Raw genomic sequence first — 6,079 nt, 5'->3', positions numbered from 1 at the left:
GGACCCCCCCTGTACGCCCTGACACGCCCGGTTATCTCATCGTTAAAGTTTGGTCACGAACTTCGCTGAGCAGCCTAGAGTAACACGGTACCTACGATACTTTACGTCTGTCCTACATTTCACCTTCTTTTCGGTAGATTTGATCGTATACAACTGGTACCGAAGAAAGTTCTGTTCGGTAACCGGTGTTGACGTCAAGCGATCGGTACCGGTGTCGAAAAATCTTTGATTGATACCGAACCCTAGTCATGTTTCGGGTCCTCGTGATGAGTCTTGAGAGGAAATATGGAGTCGTGAAGGATCCGATGCTAATGCTACATTTAGCATGTTAGCATGTTAGCATGTTTAGGATATTCTTAGAAGTCTCCAAAGTAAAGTAGCTCTAGCTTATCTTTTGTCCTGGGTCTGTCCCGGGGCCTCCTCACTCATCCAGGAGACAGGCCAAATTAATGAAGCGAAAAGTATAAAATTAAATCAAGCTAATTATGCTAAAATGATCATTTTATCGTATATTATAAACCTTTTGTTTATATTTACTTAAATTCAATAAAAACCTATCGTCTTATTTAGTAGAAAAGTAATGAATAAAAAGCATTAATACAAATTTAAATTACTTCACGATCTATACGCTCACAGGGGCCACATAAATACAGTCCAAGGGCCGCATGTGGCCCCCGGGCCGCACTTTCCACAATCTGGGATCTTGTTCTCGAGTCACGACAAAGATTTCGAACCCGGGCGAGAAAAGAAATTCAACCTCTGAGGACAGTTCTGTCTTCTGGCTCAGCTCTCGACCCGAGGACACGTCCCTCCGTCGTTCGACCTCCCCTCACTCGAGAACAAAAAACCCTAAGACTCCTGAACCTTAAGCCAGATCTTGTCCTGGATCTCAGGCGTGGACCCGATAAGACCTCTCACCTCATTCCAGCGCCATCATCAGGCTCCCGCAGGTATGTGCGGGATGAGTGGCGGATCCGTGATTGTGTAGATCTTCATCTGAGAGATTTGGAGCTGGAAGACAAAAGCGAATGAGTGAGAATCCAACATGGCTGACAGATTAGCACTTTATTTAAAGCTTTGGGAACGTTTGCTCCGTCGGCTCAGACCTCGACGGCGCTTCAGGAATCTCGGGAGCGTCTCAGACGAACAAGACTCGAGCGCGACAGACTTTCCACCGCGGCTCTGTTGCCGGGCAACGTCAACCGTCAATCACCAGCCGCTCTACTCCGAGTCTCTGTCGGATGAATGTTTGCTTCAAATAATTAATTTAAATTAGAGTTAGTTTAAACAGTAAACAAAAAAAAAAAAAGTTAAAAATAGTACATTTTCTTATAAAGTTATAAAGTTTCCACAATAAGGTGAATTATATACATTTAAAAATCTGTAGCATAATCAAAATGTATAGCTTAAAATACAAAAAAATGTTATTTAAATCAGTAAATAAAACATTAAATGCATAAAAAATGTTTTGTTTTTTTAAATAATCAAAGGCTAGAAAACAAAGTGTCCTCAAATAAGTAAATATATTACTTTAAAATATAGTTTAAATATTGTAAAAATAATGAATGAATTATATATAAAATAACATGATTAAATTACAATAAAATAAATAATGTAGAAAATAAACAAGAAATAATCTGTTTTACTTAATAAAAAGGTTTATATTAGATATTTATATTTATTATAAATAGTAAAAGTAAATTAACTAAAATAGTATATTTTCTTAGTTAATTCATTAAAATAATTATGGTGTAACACAAAGTTTTCATAATAAAGTGAATTATATACGTTTAAAAATCTGTAGCATAATCAAAATGTATAACTTGAACAATAAAACATGTTTTATTTAAAAGAGTAAATAAAAAATAAAATGTATTAAAAAAGGCTAGAAAACAAAGCGTCATCAAATAAGTAAAACTATTACTTTAAAATATTTAATGATCATTTTATTCACAGCTTTTTAAGTTGCAGTTTAAATATTATAGAAATGTTAAATTACACATTAAATAACATGATTAATTTATGGATTTTATATAAAATAAACAATATAGACAAGAAATAATAGGTTTTATTAAAAAGTTTATATTAGGGTTGAAAAAATGTGATTGCATTATTTTAAATAGTAAAAAATAAATTGTTTAAAAATAGTATATTTTCTTGTAAAGATAATTAATTAAATAATGATGGTGTAACCCACAAAGTTTACATATTAAAGTGAATTATATACGTTTAAAAATCTTTAGCATTATCAAAATGTATAACTTTAAAATCTAAAAGAGTAAAAAAAACATAAAATGCATAAAAGAAAAACTTTAACAAATATAAAAAAAAAAAATCAAAGGCTAGAAAACAAAGTTTCATCCAATGAATAAAAATATTACTTTCAATAACAATAATGATTGATGGATTTACAGCAGTTTAAGCTGCAGTTTAAATATTGCAGTAATATTTAATTACACATTAAATAACATGATTAAATTCCATAATTTCAATAAAAGAAATAATATAAAAAATAAACAAAAAATAAAGTCCAGACGATAAATAATTGCATTTACACATTAAAAATACGGGAACATTTAAACAATAATATAATAAATTAATTCATCATAAAAAACTTGTGTATTGAGAGTAAAATCTTCAGTAAAACATTTATTTAAACATGTATTAAAACAAGTATAAACCTTGTAGCCACAGTTCAAAACAACACATATATATATATGTATATACAGTATATATATATATATATATATACATATATATAATATCCTCTTCACTCTGGCCTGGTAATGTCTGGGGATCCCAGTGAAAGCTGAAGTGACTCGAACAAATAACCAGCGAGTGTGTTTACATTTCATTTCATCACAGCATTAAAGTGCTCGGACTCCAACTTACACACAGTTTGACCCACTTTTGTTCTTCCAGCTCAGAAAGTAGGTCGAGACGAATCTTCCTCTCGTTGTGTCTCAAATCAAGAGTGTGTTGCAATGCAACGCAACTGTCCGACCTCACCTCGGTTAACGTTTGTCTCGCAGTACAAACTCCGCTTTGGTCCCTCGGAACACACGGATCCAGGTGAAGGATGCTCAGAATAATCCCAGCAGCTCAGGGCAAGAGGCACAGGCCACACTAGTCGAAGATACTCATTCACTTCATTAAAACAGGTTTTATATAAATACATTTTATCCAAAGATTCTAAAGTCAAATCTAAAACATCCTTTAAATGGTTTAAAACTCAAAATACACCATTTTGTGAAGTATTAAAAAAAAAAACCTTAACATGAAGAAATAATACTTTATTAAAATACTGTAATATTGTAAAAAAAAACAACAACAAAGCTCTATAAAGGTAACAGTATTGATTTAAGTCCTAAAAATAAAGGATTTTTTTTTAATATACAAAGAAATAAATGGAAAAAAATGAACAATAATATAATAATAAATCATAAATAAAAAGAAAGTAGAGGAGAATAAAATAAAATAAATATATTTAGGAAATAAAAGTAAATTAAAATTAAATAAAACAACTATATTTAAGAATTAAAAGTGAAGTAAAATAAAACAACTACATATGACAATTAAAAGTAAAGTAAAATAAAACAATTACATTTGAGAATTAAAAGTCATATAAAATAAAACAACTACGTATGATAATTAAAAGTAAAGTAAGAACATTTGAGAATTAAGAGTAAAGTAAAATAACACAAGAACATTTGAGAATTACAATTAAAGTAAAATAACACAAGAACATATGAGAATTAAAAGTAAAGTAAAATAACACAAGAACATATGAGAATTAAAAGTAAAGTAAAATAACACAAGAACATTTGAGAATTACAATTAAAGTAAAATAACACAAGAACATATGAGAATTAAAAGTAAAGTAAAATAACACAAGAACATATGAGAATTAAAAGTAAAGTAAAATAACACAAGAACATTTGAGAATTTAAAGTAAAGTAAAATAACACAAGAACATATGAGAATTAAAAGTAGAGTAAAATAACACAAGAACATATGAGAATTAAAAGTAAAGTAAAATAACACAAGAACATATGAGAATTAAAAGTAAAGTAAAATAACACAAGTACATATGACAATTAAAAGTAAAGTAAATTAACACAAGAACATATGAGAATTAAAAGTAAAGTAAAATAACACAAGAACATTTGAGAATTAAAAGTAAAGTAAAATAAAACAAGAACATTTGAGAATTAAAAGTAAAGTAAAATAACACAAGAACATATGAGAATTAAAAGTAAAGTAAAATAACACAAGAACATATGAGAATTAAAAGTAAAGTAAAATAACACAAGAACATATGAGAATTAAAAGTAAAGTAAAATAACACAAGAACATATGAGAATTAAAAGTAAAGTAAAATAACACAAGAACATATGAGAATTAAAAGTAAAGTAAAATAACACAAGAACATATGAGAATTAAAGTAAAGTAAAATAACACAAGAACAATTGAGAATATAAAGTAAAGTAAAATAACACAAGAACATATGAGAATTAAAAGTAAAGTAAAATAACACAAGAACATATGAGAATTAAAAGTAAAGTAAAATAACACAAGAACATATGAGAATTAAAAGTAAAGTAAATTAAAACAACTACATTTGTGAATTAAAAGTAAAGTAAAATAACACAAGAACATATGAGAATTAAAAGTAAAGTAAAATAACACAAGAACATATGAGAATTAAAAGTAAAGTAAAATAACACAAGAACATATGAGAATTAAAAGTAAAGTAAAATAACACAAGAACATATGAGAATTAAAGTAAAGTAAAATAACACAAGAACATATGAGAATTAAAGTAAAGTAAAATAACACAAGAACATATGAGAATCAAAGTAAAGTAAAATAACACAAGAACGTTTGAGAATTAAAAGTAAAGTAAAATAACACAAGAACATATGAGAATTAAAAGTAAAGTAAAATAAAACAAGAACATTTGAGAATTAAAAGTAAAGTAAAATAACACAAGAACATATGAGAATTAAAAGTAAAGTAAAATAAAACAAGAACATTTGAGAATTAAAAGTAAAGTAAAATAACACAAGAACATATGAGAATTAAAAGTAAAGTAAAATACCACAAGAACATATGAGAATTAAAAGTAAAGTAAAATAACACAAGAACATCTGAGAATTAAAAGTAAAGTAAATTAAAACAACTACATTTGAGAATTAAAAGTAAAGTAAAATAACACAAGAACATCTGAGAATTAAAGTAAAGTAAAATAACACATGAACATATGAGAATTAAAAGTAAAGTAAAATAAAACAAGAACATTTGAGAATTAAAAGTAAAGTAAAATAAAACAAGAACATTTGAGAATTAAAAGTAAAGTAAAATAAAACAAGAACATTTGAGAATTAAAAGTAAAGTAAAATAACACAAGAACATCTGAGAATTAAAGTAAAGTAAAATAAAACAAGAACATTTGAGAATTAAAAGTAAAGTAAAATAACACAAGAACATCTGAGAATTAAAAGTAAAGTAAAATAACACAAGAACATCTGAGAATTAAAAGTCAAGTAAAATAACACAAGAACATCTGAGAATTAAAAGTAAAGTAAAATAACACAAGAACATCTGAGAATTAAAAGTAAAGTAAAATAACACAAGAACATCTGAGAATTAAAAGTAAAGTAAAATAACACAAGAACATCTGAGAATTAAAAGTCAAGTAAAATAACTCAAGAACATCTGAGAATTAAAAGTAAAGTAAAATAACACAAGAAAATCTGAGAATTAAAAGTAAAGTAAAATAACACAAGAACATCTGAGAATTAAAAGTAAAGTAAATTAACACAAGAACATATGAGAATTAAAAGTAAAGTAAAATAACACAAGAACATATGAGAATTAAAAGTAAAGTAAAATAACACAAGAACATCTGAGAATTAAAAGTAAAGTAAAATAAAACAAGAACATTTGAGAATTAAAAGTAAAGTAAAATAACACAAGAACATATGAGAATTAAAAGTAAAGTAAAATAACACAAGAACATCTGAGAATTAAAAGTCAAGTAAATTAACACAAGAACATATGAGAATTAAAAGTAAAG

This window comes from Callionymus lyra, chromosome 15, assembly GCF_982586985.1.
Source record: "Callionymus lyra chromosome 15, fCalLyr1.hap1.1, whole genome shotgun sequence".
Taxonomy (NCBI): domain Eukaryota; kingdom Metazoa; phylum Chordata; class Actinopteri; order Syngnathiformes; family Callionymidae; genus Callionymus; species Callionymus lyra.
The sequence above is the reverse complement of the archived record's forward strand: the minus strand, read 5'-3'. Positions refer to the sequence as shown.